We start from the raw sequence: 15,311 nt of genomic DNA on the forward strand, positions 1-15,311 counted from the left end.
GAAAAGAATTAGATAATCAGGGAGAGAGAGATGGGTGTTTGCTCTTCCCTTTTATAGTGTTCTAGTCCCTCTTTGAAAAGCATTTTCATCTGAGAACCAGGAGACAGGCAGTCTGCTGGAGGAAGGAGACTCTATGCCGTTTCCTTGCTAAGATGCAGATCTTTTTGTACCTGCCCCCCTTTCTTGCTGAAGAATGGCCACTTGGTAGGTGATGGTCCTTTAGCTTTGTTGACACCTGTCTGGGACATCAGCTTTTCCTTTGTCTTTGAGATACTGGTTTAATCACTCCCCAGATTTATCTGGGAAACATGCTTCAGTCATGATTTCAGCTTATGTTCATAACTTTACATATAATGTTGCTACATACACCTTACCATAGTATTACTGTTCAACAAGTTACGAGTTTTCAAAGGATATGTCACAAATCATACCTTTTACAAAAAGTACAGTACTGTGTAGGGTCTGAACACGAGGTGTATTCCATCACACTAAGGTGGGGTCTTTTGTAAATTACCCTAATGTAGACATGCCAGTAATGAAATTCCCAACCAAGATTTCAGTTGTGATATCAGTTTTCACGATGTGGACTTCTGTCCACCAAGAAATGTGTATTTTTAGTAAAACTGAATCTGGTACACTACAGTATTGTATGAGAAAGTAAGGTTAATGTGTGTGTAATAAGTGTTTGATATTTTCAGAATAATCTATCAAGAATATATTGAAAATGTCAGTCTTGCAACAAGATTGGATGGCAGGTCAGTTTATTGACTAATCAAATACATATAAATAATTTTGACTGAATGTTACTCAACCAGACAAAAAAATTAAGATTAGTTTTCTTGACTATCAAAAAAATGAAAACTGCATAAAACCTAGATTATTTAAGCATGAAACATTGAAGTCAAGTTGAATACTGACTAGTCAGAAAAATAAAGGGAAGGGTAACCACCTTTCTGTATACAGTGCTATAAAATCTCCCCTGGCCAGAGGCAAAATCCTCTTACCTGTAAAGGGTTAAGAAGCTCAAGTAACCTGGCTCACACCTGACCAAAATGACCAATAAGGGGACAAGACACTTTCAAATCGGTGGGTGGGGGGGGAGGAGGGAAGGGAAGGGAAGAGAGAAAGGCTTTGTCTGTCTGTGTGATGCTTCTGCTGGGGACAGATCAAGAAAGCAAGCAAGCCAACTCCTATAGAGTTAGTAAGTAATCTTGCTAGAAAATGTGTTAGATTTTTTTGGTTTTGGCTTGTGAAATTCGCTGTGCTGGAGGGAATGTGTATTCCTGTTTTTGTGTCTTTTTGTAATTTAAGGTTTTGCTTAGAGGGAGCTCTATGTTTTGAATCTGACTGCCTGTGACATTATCTTCCATTCTAATCCTGCAGAGTTGTTCTTTTATCTTTGTTTTGTTCTTCTAATAAAGTTCTGTTTAAGAATCTGATTGGTTTTTAGGGTCCTAAAAGCCCAAGGCTTGTTTGTGCTCATCTTGTTTATACTCAAGCCTCCCCAGGAAAGGGGGTGTAAGGCCTGAGGGGAAGACGTCTCCAAGTGGTCTCTTCCCTAATTCTTTGTTAAATCATTTGGTGGTGGCAACATACTCTCCAAGGGCAAAAAGTTTGTGCCTTGGGGAAGTTTTATGCTAAGCTGGTAGAAATAAGCTTAGGGGGTCTTTCATGCAGGTCCCCACATCTGTACCCTAGATTTCAGAGTGGGGAGGGAAACCTGACCAGAGCAAACTGCCATCCTTACTTTTCCCATTGTGAGTGTTTACACTCAGTTCAATAGCAAGGGGTTATTTTTATTTATTTAGTGCTCAGGTCAGACTGATTTTGATCATCCAATTGCTTCCAGTTTATGGTGCATGTGGATTTAAATCTGGATTTTTCACAAAAATTGTGTACTCTTCTAATGTAAGATAAGCCTTAGCAGAATGTGTGTCCATAAATATTAATAACCAAGTCTATGGGATAGTTCCCTCTTGACTTGTTTTGGAAATGTGTTTCAGTAGCAAAGTACAGAAAATGTCAGTGCTTAAAAATACTGCTTTTCAAAACTAATTTGTTGTGCAAACTTTTATCCATTTCAGGGGAAGAAACATCTAAATAAATTTAAAGGGCCTGAATCTCATTTATATTAATGTCCAAGGGCAATGTAAAGGGCCTCAAAATGAGTGGAACAGTAATTTACACTTACTTTAAGGATCTTTGCCACAGCAGCAAAATAGGGATTTTTTTAATAAATGAGACTGTGGCCCAAAATATACATTAAAATACTGAAAATGTAATAGGATAAATAAATTAGTGTGCATCTTTGTGCTTCAGTTTAAAATGCATCCTACTTCTAAATTTTGAAATTGTCAAGACAACATTTAATCTTAGTAAAATTTTGAGTGGTTTACTTAATATAAAAATGATTAACTGTACAGTAAGAGGCCAAAGTGAAGTAGAAATATGTACCCCTTCTTTTTGAAATGGACAGTCCACAACTTTAGGCCCCAATTCAGCAAATCACTTAAGCATGTGTTTAAGTACCACTGACTTTGAGGGGAGTTGAATGTGCTCTGTTTTTTGTTTTTCTATGTAAAAATAGATGCAGGAGCTTAACTTAAACATGCGGGTACGTACCTTTTGGGCTACAGTGTCAACCAGCAAAAGTGCTTGTGTAGACAGATATCAGATGGTTTTAGTAGCATGTTGTGGTAAAAGCACCTAGGGTAAAATCTTGGATCCATTAAGCTGGCACCAGGATTTCACCCCAATCTCTCTACACTAGTACTTAAGATATTGTTACAACTATAAGTGCTAGTGGCTGTTTTACAGGTACTACTTTTGCATACCATGGACAAGGCTTGAAACTGATATGATTTCTCTCCGAATACTTAGCAGTTAGAGTATTTTCAAGGAAATTTCTTTTCCTCTTGAAAATCTGAATTATACAAGCATGCTCCTTTTAAAATAGTATTTTATTATTGTCTGTCATATTACTTTCTTTTTTTATTTGACTTTAAGGGCCACAGAGTCAACTCTCTTCTGTATGATATGTATTTTTTTTTAAAAAAAATCTGTCACTGCAGCATGCACACAAGTGAACAGGCGATAAACTTCCATATTCATTTTTATAACTCAGTAATATACTCCAGACAGCAGAGAGCATCTGTTGTCCTTTCATGGTACCTATCTTTTAAAAAAAAAAATCAACAGAATCCTAATGGCTAACCCATACCCTTACCAGCTGAATTTGGCTTAGAATAGGACAATCCTATACCACAGAGATTGTTCCCTCAGGATGTATGTTAATAGAACATGCGTGCTTGCAGGCTCTTGTGCTCCATGGTGAACTCTGCTTAGCTATGTTTAAGGACAGAAAAGGCTCCTTCCTTTCGCAAACCACTCTCCACACAATGTTGGCACTGCATCAAAATTTAAGTCACCTTACTGATAGTGGCTTATCAATTAAGGGTGCTTTTGGAAGAGTCTCTAAATCCTCTGCTGTAGCTGGAATATTGTTTGTTGAGATTGTATTGCTACTGCTTTAAGCTTCTAAGGCAACTTTGCAGTTTATCACACGATTATGCAATTCATCAGATATTTATCAAGAGGAGGTGATAATCTCACAGAGCCATGTGATAAATTGCATTTATCATACACCCTTAACCATCTCAAGTGTACTGTGCCCACTAATCCATCTAGCCAAACAGATTCTAACATTTTAAGACTTGGATTGGTGCCAGTCCCCTTTTCACCTTTTCTTCATATAATCCTGCCAAAGAAATATTTCCTTCTGTCCTCAAAATTTGGTAGAATTTTCCCCTAAAAATTACCTTGTTCTGTCGCACAGGATGGGAAATGTTTAGTGACAGTCATGAGGTCTGACATTTTGTGACCCTGTATAGCTAAAATCAGGAGCTTTACACCAGTGGAAACGAGAAGATTCTCAACTCTCTAGTGGGACACAGAATACTTACTTCTAGCCTCCAGAAGGACCCAAAGTATGAGATTAGAAGGTGATAGTATTGTGTAATTCCTAAAATTTGTTAGCTACAATTTTTCTGCCTTCAAACTCCTGTGTTGTTAGACTTATAGGTTCAGATCCAGGAAGGGACTCAGACTACATCTGAACTGAATGTTTCTTTTGGCGGAGTGAAGAGTATGTACTTGGGTAGCCCTCATTGTATGGGTGTAAATAACAGTGTAGATGGCAAGGCATGGCTTAGGTATATTGAGTGCAGACAGGCCTGAAGGGTGTGCATGTGTACTCCAGTACATACCGTATAAGCTCTGTACTTGCCCAAGCCCTGCCTTCCTGTCTACACTACTACCTTTAGCTGTATAGTATCCCACTGCCTCCCAGCTGCTGGAGCTTTCCCTGCTGCTAGAAAAGTAGGCTTTCCATGATACATGTAGTTGTACACTGCAGTGTAGATGCAGCTTGATTTTCTCTGCAGCATGTAGCTACATATGCCCTACATGCCACTGAAAGTGGCGTGCAGCGTAGGTGTAGTTTTAGATGTTGCAACACCTTACTTATAGGCACTTAGAAAAATCACTGTGAACCACAAAGCTGCAGTGAGGCACGTAGGCTTCCTATGCAATGAATGGGGAGCAGGGCTGTCCCTTGCTATTCTGGGGCCCTACACAGCCCCCACCCCATGGGTGGGGAGTGTGAGGCCCCAGGCCTCCATGGTGGGGAGGAGAGATGGCTTGGAGGGAAACGGGGAACTGCCTCCCAGCTATCACCAGCGGTGCAGCTGGGGCCGGGTCGCTGCACTTTCCGCCGCCGGTGAGTGCAGACCTGGCCCTGCTGCAGTCCTCAGGGGAGTGGGGGGCGGGACTGGGGTGGAGAAAGGGTGGGGGCTTTGGGGAAGTGGTGGAGTGGGAGCTGGGCTGGGGCAGAGCAGATGCACAGACAGCTGCAGCGGCACAGGAGCTAGCAAACAGAGCTCTAAACAGGGGAGTTTGAGTGGGAGGTTGGATTGTGGTGCTTGTTTGGGGTTTGCTTTTGCTGGGGGAGGGTGGTCTTTTTGGTGTGGCTTGTGTTTCCCAGATTAACAGGATTTAGGTGGGAAGGAGATGACAGATACAGAGGAAGCTGTGGGAGTGACTCCTGCAGTGAAAGACACATTGAGGATGACTGGATGTGGAAGCTGTGGTATGTACATGATCCTGGAGGGGGGAACCGGTAAGAGTTTTGTCTGCATGAAATGCCGTCTGATAGAGCTGATGGAGGAAAAGATCCGAGGTTTGGAGATGCAGGTGGAAAGTCTGGTTGAGTTTAGGAAGGGGTTTGAGCAGATGATGGAGCAAAGATATGAGGTATCTGAAGGGAAAAGCTCAGACTCACGGATGGAAGCAGGGCTGGGGAATTTTGAGGAGAGACTGGATGAGGAAAGTGGTCAGTGGAAACATGTGACTCAAAGAACCAGGCAGAGAAAAAGATGGGCTAGTGAAGGAGAAATAGAGCTTAGGAACAGGTTTGCAGAGTTGGAAAATGAAGAAGGGGCTCAGCAGGTAGTCGCTGAAGGTGGAAGGGTAATGAAGAAGAGAAGAGAGGCTAGCCCTATAGAAAAAGGGGAAGAGTCAAGGGAGACTACACCAAATATGAGCCCCAGGAGGATACAGGATGGGTTGAAGAGAATTGTAAGGGAAAATAGGAATGGAAAGAACTTGCAGCCAGAGGGAACAGGGGAGAGACTGGAGAATAGCACTGTCACCAGGAAAAGGCAGGTCTATGTGATCGGGGACTCTTTATTGAGAAGAATAGACAGGCCTGTAACTAGAGCTGATCCTGAGAATAGAAGGGTGTGCTGTCTTCCGGGTGCTAAGATACGGGATGTAGACCTGAGGTTGAAAAGGATCCTCAAGGGAGCGGGAAAGAATCCCCTAATTATCCTTCATGTGGGAACAAATGATACAGCCAGATTCTCGCTGGAAAGTATCAAGGGAGACTATGCTAGGCTGGGGAAGACGCTTAAGGAAATTGAGGCTCAGGTGATCTTTAGCGGGATCCTTCCTGTTCCTAGAGAAGGGCAACAAAGGTGTGACAAGATTATGACTGTCAACAGATGGCTTAGGCAGTGGTGCTATAAGGAGAGCTTTGGGATGTATGGCCACTGGGAGGCATTCACGGACAGAGGTCAGTTCTCTCGGGATGGACTTCATCTGAGTAGGGAAGGAAATAGTCTTCTAGGATCAAGGCTGGCACAACTGATAAAGAGAGCTTTAAACTAGGAATTGGGGGGAGATGGATGGGAGATGTCCAGAAAATCTCCACGCCAGATTTTAGCATTGAGAGGGAAGAAGATGAAGTAAGAAAGGATACAGCCGTGGGTAGGAGAATGTATATAAGGAGCGAGGGCGGTGTGGATACTAGTCTAATAGGTTATACTGGCTGTAGAATGACTGTGCCTAATAGGGTACAAAATGTGAGCGAGGCCAAACAGCAAAAATTAAGATGTTTATACACCAATGCGAGGAGTCTAGGTAACAAAATGGAGGAACTAGAGCTACTGGTGCAGGAAGTGAAACCAGATATTATAGGGATAAGAGAAACATGGTGGAATAGTAGTCATGACTGGACTACAGGTATTGAAGGGTATGTGCTGTTTAGGAAAGACAGAAACAAAGGTAAAGGGGGTGGAGTAGCATTGTATATCAACGATAAGTTAGAATGTAAAGAAATAAGAAGCGATGCAATGGATAAGACAGAGTCTGTCTGGGCAAAAATTACATTGGGGAAGAAAACTAGTAAAGCCTCTCCTGCGATAGTGCTTGGGGTGTGCTATAGACCTCCGGGATCTAATTTGGTTATGGATAGAGCCCTTTTTAATGTCTTTAATAAAGTAAATACTAATGGAAACTGCGTGATCATGGGAGACTTTAACTTCCCAGATATAGACTGGAGGACCAGTGCTAGTAATAATAATAGGGCTCAGATTTTCCTAGATGCGATAGCTGATGGATTCCTTCATCAAGTAGTTGCTGAACCGACTAGAGGGGATGCCATTTTAGATTTAATTTTGGTGAGTAGCGAGGACCTCATAGAAGAAATGGTTGTAGGGGACAATCTTGGCTCAAGTGATCATGAGCTAATTCAGTTCAAACTAAATGGAAGGATTAACAAAAATAAATCTGCAACTAGGGTTTTTGATTTCAAAAGGGCTGACTTTCAAAAATTAAGGCAATTAGTTAGGGAAGTGGATTGGACTGAAGAACTTATGGATCTAAAGGCAGTTGAGGCCTGGGATTACTTTAAATCAAAACTGCAGAAGCTATCGGAAGCCTGTATCCCAAGAAAGGGGAAAAAATTCATAGGAAGGAGTTGTAGACCAAGCTGGATGAGCAAGCATCTTAGAGAGGTGATTATGAAGAAGCAGAAAGCATACAGGAAGTGGAAGATGGGAGGGATCAGCAAGGAAAGCTACCTAATTGAGGTCAGAAGATGTAGGGATAAAGTCAGAGAGGCTAAAAGTCGAGTAGAGTTGGACCTTGCAAAGGGAATTAAAACCAATAGTAAAAGGTTCTATAGCCATATAAATAAGAAGAAAACTAAGAAGGAAGAAGTGGGGCCGCTTAACACTGAGGATGGAGCGGAGGTTAAAGATAATCTAGGCATGGCCCAATATCTAAACAAATACTTTGCCTCAGTCTTTAATAAGGCTAAAGAGGATCTTGGGGATAATGGTAGCATGACAAATGGGAAGGAGGATATAGAGGTAGATATTACCATATCAGAGGTAGAAGCGAAACTGAAACAGCTTAATGGGACTAAATTGGGGGGCCCAGATAATCTTCATCCAAGAATATTAAAGGAATTGGCACCTGAAATTGCAAGCCCATTAGCAAGAATTTTTAATGAATCTGTAAACTCAGGAATAGTACCGAATGATTGGAGAATTGCTAATATAGTTCCTATTTTTAAGAAAGGAAAAAAAAAGTGATCCAGGTAACTACAGGCCAGTTAGTTTGACATCTGTAGTATGCAAGGTCCTGGAAAAAATTTTGAAGGAGAAAATAGTTAAGGACATTGAAGTCAATGGTAAATGGGACAAAATACAACATGGTTTTACAAAAGGTAGATCGTGCCAAACCAACCTAATCTCCTTTTTTGAAAAAGTAACAGATTTTTTAGATAAAGGAAATGCAGTGGATCTAATTTACCTAGATTTCAGTAAGGCATTTGATACCGTGCCACATGGGGAATTATTAGTTAAATTGGAGAAGATGGGGATCAATATGAACATCAGAAGGTGGATAAGGAATTGGTTAAAGGGGAGACTGCAACGGGTCCTACTGAAAGGCGAACTGTCAGGTTGGAGGGAGGTTACCAGTGGAGTTCCTCAGGGATCGGTTTTGGGACCAATCTTATTTAATCTTTTTGTTACTGACCTTGGCACAAAAAGTGGGAGTGTGCTAATAAAGTTTGCAGATGATACAAAGCTGGGAGGTATTGCCAATTCGGAGAAGGATCGGGATATTATACAGGAGGATCTGGATGACCTTGTAAACTGGAGTAATAGTAATAGGATGAAATTTAATAGTGAGAAGTGTAAGGTTATGCATTTAGGGATTAATAACAAGAATTTTAGTTATAAGCTGGGGACGCATCAATTAGAAGTAACGGAAGAGGAGAAGGACCTTGGAGTATTGGTTGATCATAGGATGACTATGAGCTGCCAATGTGATATGGCTGTGAAAAAAGCTAATGCGGTTTTGGGATGCATCAGGAGAGGCATTTCCAGTAGGGATAAGGAGGTTTTAGTACCGTTATACAAGGCACTGGTGAGACCTCACCTAGAATACTGTGTGCAGTTCTGGTCTCCCATGTTTAAAAAGGATGAATTCAAACTGGAGCAGATACAGAGAAGGGCTACTAGGATGATCCGAGGAATGGAAAACTTGTCTTATGAAAGGAGACTTAAGGAGCTTGGCTTGTTTAGCCTAACTAAAAGAAGGTTGAGGGGAGATATGATTGCTCTCTATAAATATATCAGAGGGATAAATATAGGAGAGGGAGAGGAATTTTTTAAGCTCAGCACCAATGTGGACACAAGAACAAATGGGTATAAACTGGCCACCGGGAAGTTTAGACTTGAAATCAGACGAAGGTTTTTAACCATCAGAGGAGTGAAGTTTTGGAATAACCTTCCAAGGGAAGCAGTGGGGGCAAAAGATCTATCTGGTTTTAAGATTCTACTCGATAAGTTTATGGAGGAGATGGTATGATGGGATAATGGGATTTTGGTAAGTAATTGATCTTTAAATATTCAGGGTAAGTAGGCCAAATCCCCTGAGATGGGATATTAGATGGATGGGATCTGATTTACTATAGAAAACTCTTTCCTGGGTATCTGGCTGGTGAATCTTGCCCATGTGCTCAGGGTTTGGCTGATTGCCATGTTTGGGGTCGGGAGGGAGTTTTCCTCCAGGGCAGATTGGAGAGGCCCTGGAGGTTTTTTTGCCTTCCTCTGTAGCATGGGGCATGGTTGACTGGAGGGAGGCTTCTCTGCTCCTTGAAGTTTTGAACCATGATTTGAGGACTTCAATAGCTCAGACATGGGTGAGGTTTTTCATAGGAGTGGTGGGTGACATTCTGTGGCCTGTGCTGTGCAGGAGGTCGGACTAGATGATCAGAGTGGTCCCTTCTGACCTTAGTATCTATGAATCTATGTGGGAAGAGGTTGGGCTGGGGCACAGGCCAAGGAGAAGAGGGGGAGCAGGGCTGGAGCAGCATGCAGCTGCACAGGGCATGAGGAAATTTGATGTCCCAAATTCCCTGGTTCCCTTCGCAGCTACGTACTTTGCGTATGGGTAGGGATGGCCCTGATGGGGAGTCACAGTCTCCTAAGAATGTGATCCACAAAACCAGATGCTAGGCATGGAGCCACTTAAGCTAGTCAATGGGAGATGTTGATCAGAGATGTATGTGCTAAACCCTCCAACTTCTCTGAGATAGACATCTAAATCTGGGCTTCAGGGAAGTGGCTAGCTTGGTTAGTGATCCACAACTGGGAGAAAATAGGTGTTCGATCACCTATGTTATGCATAGGGCACGAAAACAAAACAACTAGGAGAGAGGAGGCTAGACAGTGATTCTCACTCTGGCCCAATTAATATTTAACTATTCAATTGTTTGTTTAAAGTGGTATAACTTCACTAGGCAAGACTGAGGGATCCCCACATCAGAATATTCCATAGTGGTCAGGGTACTCTTCTGAGAGATAGCTGATCCCTGTTCAAATCCCTTCTCTCCCTCAAGAGGAAGGCAACTTGAACCAATCGTCTCCCATATTCTGGGCACCTTACCCACTAGGCTAAAGGTTGCAAGGAAGGTCCTTCTTTTCCACTCCCACCCCCCATAGTTATTTTGTATGAACTTGCTTGAGGGGCCCCAATCTGGGAGGCATGTTCAGACGCCGCCTACTGGATCAGGGACCCACATGTGACTTAAATGCCCAAACAGCTTTATTCCAGTTTGTAAGTTGCTCTGGGGCTTACGTGGGAGACACATATCCAGATTACCTATAATGAGGCAGTAGCGTGCATGCTCAGCCAGGTGATAGATGCCCAGATGCCTAGAGCGAGGCTGCAGTGCGCTTGTCCAGAGACAACAGTTCAGGCACCAAGTGAGTTTAGTTGCTTACAGGGTTAGGTGGCAGCCAAGCAGGAGTTTTGTTAATTGCAATCATGCCTAAAAATGGGATTTAGGTGCCTAGGTACCTTTGTGAATCTCACTCAGTCATGCAGGGCAAGCTGGTGCTACAAGAAGAGGGTTTTAAAAAAAGTCCCATTATAGGTTTTGAAAAATCACTGAAACATTTTTAAACTTTAAATATGTAACATGAAAATGTTGTTTGGTATAAATATTTTATTGACAACTATTGGAAATGGCCTCCCTAACTCAGTTCTTGCTGACAAAACCTTTATCCCACACCATCAGTTATACTCTATACTGTGTGCTTACACACACATAAACACAAAACATGGTAAAATATTTATTTTATGGTGTGCTATAAAGAGAGGTTACAGACCATTACATAACAAATGCTTTAGAAAAACAATTAGAAATTTAGAAACAGATTCTTAACTCATGTTAAACTGATTGCAATTGAGCTCTGCTGAGTTATGTCAGCTAAACATCTGGGTGCATATTATTTGCTTCTCTTAGAGTTCAAAACTGCTGTACTGCTACTATCTCAGACTTTTTAGTGAATTACATTGGCGCTGTGATGAGTTTGAATAACTCCATAGGGGACGGCCTAAAAACCTGAGTCAGGTTTAAAGTCAGGCTTTTATATTTTAGGAAGTATATGTCTGAAAGAGGACACTGTTAATGGTAATCAGTGAAACATTCACATTTCTGTAATATTATATATAGGTTTTTATATCCTTTGTAGATCACATCCACTAAAGTGCAATATGATTATGTACATTTTTCTAATTAAGAGAGATAGTAGATGTACACATTGTAGAGAAAAAACAAACATTGTTTATATTGCTGTATAAAGAAGGTCTCATACCTCTCTTCTTCTGGCAGTATACAATAGTCATGTCTGTGTAAGTGATAAGTGTCAGGAATTACAGATGAGTGACTCTTAACTGGCTAACAGAGCACTATGTTTTGTCAAACAGACAATCATAGGGTCCACTGAATACATTATACAGCAGTGAAATACAGGAAAAAACAACTTGGAGATAAGTTTATATTTTCAAACAGAGGAAAAGAAAACAGATTTATAACTGTCAGCAAAATGTGGCCCTATATTTGTATATTTAGGAATTTCATAGAATCATAGAATCATAGAATATCAGGGTTGGAAGGGACCCCAGAAGGTCATCTAGTCCAACCCCCTGCTCAAAGCAGGACCAAGTCCCAGTTAAATCATCCCAGCCAGGGCTTTGTCAAGCCTGACCTTAAAAACCTCTAAGGAAGGAGATTCTACCACCTCCCTAGGTAACGCATTCCAGTGTTTCACCACCCTCTTAGTGAAAAAGTTTTTCCTAATATCCAATCTAAACCTCCCCCATTGCAACTTGAGACCATTACTCCTCGTTCTGTCATCTGCTACCATTGAGAACAGTCTAGAGCCATCCTCTTTGAAACCCCCTTTCAGGTAGTTGAAAGCAGCTATCAAATCCCCCCTCATTCTTCTCTTCTGCAGACTGAACAATCCCAGCTCCCTCAGCCTCTCCTCATAAGTCATGTGCTCTAGACCCCTAATCATTTTTGTTGCCCTTCGTTGTACTCTTTCCAATTTATCCACATCCTTCCTGTAGTGTGGGGCCCAAAACTGGACACAGTACTCCAGATGAGGCCTTACCAGTGTCGAATAGAGGGGAACGATCACGTCCCTCGATCTGCTCGCTATGCCCCTACTTATACAACCCAAAATGCCATTGGCCTTCTTGGCAACAAGGGCACACTGCTGACTCATATCCAGCTTCTCGTCCACTGTCACCCCTAGGTCCTTTTCCGCAGAACTGCTGCAGAGCCATTCGGTCCCTAGTCTGTAGCGGTGCATTGGATTCTTCCATCCTAAGTGCAGGACCCTGCATTTATCCTTATTGAACCTCATTAGATTTCTTTTGGCCCAATCCTCCAATTTGTCTAGGTCCTTCTGTATCCTATCCCTCCCCTCCAGCGTATCTACCACTCCTCCCAGTTTAGTATCATCCGCAAATTTGCTGAGAGTGCAATCCACACCATCCTCCAGATCATTTATGAAGATATTGAACAAAACGGGCCCCAGGACCGACCCCTGGGGCACTCCACTTGACACCGGCTGCCAACTAGACATGGAGCCATTGATCACTACCCGTTGAGCCCGACAATCTAGCCAGCTTTCTACCCACCTTATAGTGCATTCATCCAGCCCATACTTCCTTAACTTGCTGACAAGAATGCTGTGGGAGACCGTGTCAAAAGCTTTGCTAAAGTCAAGAAACAATACATCCACTGCTTTCCCTTCATCCACAGAACCAGTAATCTCATCATAAAAGGCGATTAGATTAGTCAGGCATGACCTTCCCTTGGTGAATCCATGCTGACTGTTCCTGATCACTTTCCTCTCCTCTAAGTGCTTCAGGATTGATTCTTTGAGGACCTGCTCCATGATTTTTCCAGGGACTGAGGTGAGGCTGACCGGCCTGTAGTTCCCAGGATCCTCCTTCTTCCCTTTTTTAAAGATGGGCACTACATTAGCCTTTTTCCAGTCATCCGGGACTTCCCCCGTTCGCCACGAGTTTTCAAAGATAATGGCCAAGGGCTCTGCCATTTCCTGTTTGATTACAGTGGGAAAGTTTTGTACTATCTTACATCTCATAAAACATTATTAAATGCTATGTAATTTAACACAGAATTTAGTCCTGTAGCTACCTCCTTTGTCTCTTTTATTTGTGCATATAGATTTTGGTAAGTCTAGAAATGATGTCTTCTAAAAAAGCAGCTACAATTATTTTCTGATTAGTAGACTTCTTTCCATTATAATTTGGACCTAAAATTTATTCTGTGGATGTGCTTTTTGTGGTCTTATTTATTACTGAACCTGGAGGTAATATGGTAACAATTACAATGGTACAATTAATATGGTAATAAAATTACAATATTAAAACACAATGTGTCTTGAGGTCTGACAAAAGAACAAATACTGAAAACACTTTTCTTGAAAGACTTTTCTTTTCCAGTTTTAGTTGCTAATTGGCATAGTGCACTAAACCCTATTCCTACTTCCTAATACTCTCTCATTTTAAAAGCTTCCTCAGACAGTTGAAACTAATTCAGATACATCAATACAGAATGAGTTCATTCAAATACTGTAAAGTGTGTTTTGGTTTTTTTTGGCATAAAAGTGGCTGGCTGCTTATGGGTCTAATTTACAATTTCAATCATGCTCACACAGTGATCCAGATTCAAAGAGAAGTTCAAATCAGAGTTCCACTTAGTATAGAATCGGAGAATCATAGGACTGGAAGGAACCTCAGGAGGTCATCTAGTCCAGTCTCCTGCACTCATGGCAGGACAAAATATTATCTAGACCATCCCTGACAGGTGTTTGTCTAACCTGCTCTTAAAAATCTCCAATGATGAAGATCCCACAACTGCTCTAGGCAATTTATTTCAGTGCTTAACCACCCTGACAGTTAGGAAGTTTTTCCTTATGTCCAGCCTAAGCTTCCTTTGCTGAAATTTAAACCCATTGCTTCTTGTCCTAGCAGCTGTGGTTAAGAACAACATTTTTTCTCCCTCCTCCTTGTAACAATCTTTTATGTACTTGAAAACTGTTATCACGTCCCCTCTCAGTCTTCTCTTCTCCAGACTGAAGAAACCCAACTTTTTGAATCTTCCCTCATAGGTCATGTTTCTAGATCTTTAATAATTTTTGTTACTCTTCTCTGGATTTTCTCCAATTTGTCCACGTCTTTCCTGAAATTTGGCACCCAGAACTGGACACAACACTCCAGTTGAGGCCTAATCAGTGCAGAGTAGAGCGGAAGAATTACTTCTTGTGTCTTGCTTACAGCACTCCTGGTAATACATCCCAGAATGGATGTGTTTTGGGGTTTTTTTGCAATAGTGTTCACTGTTGACTCATATTTAGCTTGTGGTTAGCTATCACCCCCCTGATCTCTTTCCACAGTACTCCTTCCTAGTCAGTCATTTCCCATTTTGTATGTGTGCAACTGATTTGTTTCTTCCTAAGTGGAGTACTTTGCATTTGTCCTTATTGAATTTCATCCTATTTACTCCAGATCATTTTTCCAGTTTGTCCAGATCATATTGAATTATAATTTGTCCTCCAAAGCACTTGCAACCTCTTCCAGCTTCCAGCAGTATCATCTGCAGACTTTATAAGTATACTCTCTTTGCCATTATCTCAATAATTGATGAAGATATTGAACAGAACCAGACCCAAAACTGATCCCTGTAGGACCCCACTCATTATGCCCTTCCAGCTTTACTGTGAACCACTGATAACTACTCTCTCATAAAGGTTTTCCAACAAGTTATGCACCGACCTTATAGTAGCTCCACCTAGGCTGCATTCCCCTTGTTTGTTTAGGAGAAGATCATGTGAGATAATATCAAAAGATTTACTAAAGTGAAGATATACAAGTCTACTGCTTCCCCCCATCCAGAAAGCATAAATGGGGCTGGTTGATTAAACTGAATGAAAAGTATGGAGATTTTTTTTAAATCTACAAAATAAATCGTTACTGCACCATTTTAAAAATATATGGTGAACTTAAGAGTACAGTATACAGTATGTGAATACCAATAAAGTCCAGTTTATATGTAACTAGTTCCTGCCATTCTGGAC

The 15,311-nt window shown here is 41.5% G+C and overlaps 1 protein-coding gene across 4 annotated transcripts in view; it reads left to right on the top strand.

Annotated features, from left to right (window-relative positions):
• CDH18 (cadherin 18) overlaps positions 1-15,311 on the top strand; it is a 908,539-nt gene that overhangs the window by 312,188 nt on the left and 581,040 nt on the right. The gene's annotated exons all lie outside the window — the stretch shown is intronic.

This window comes from Dermochelys coriacea, chromosome 2 (genome assembly GCF_009764565.3).
Source record: "Dermochelys coriacea isolate rDerCor1 chromosome 2, rDerCor1.pri.v4, whole genome shotgun sequence".
In the NCBI taxonomy this organism is placed as follows: domain Eukaryota; kingdom Metazoa; phylum Chordata; order Testudines; family Dermochelyidae; genus Dermochelys; species Dermochelys coriacea.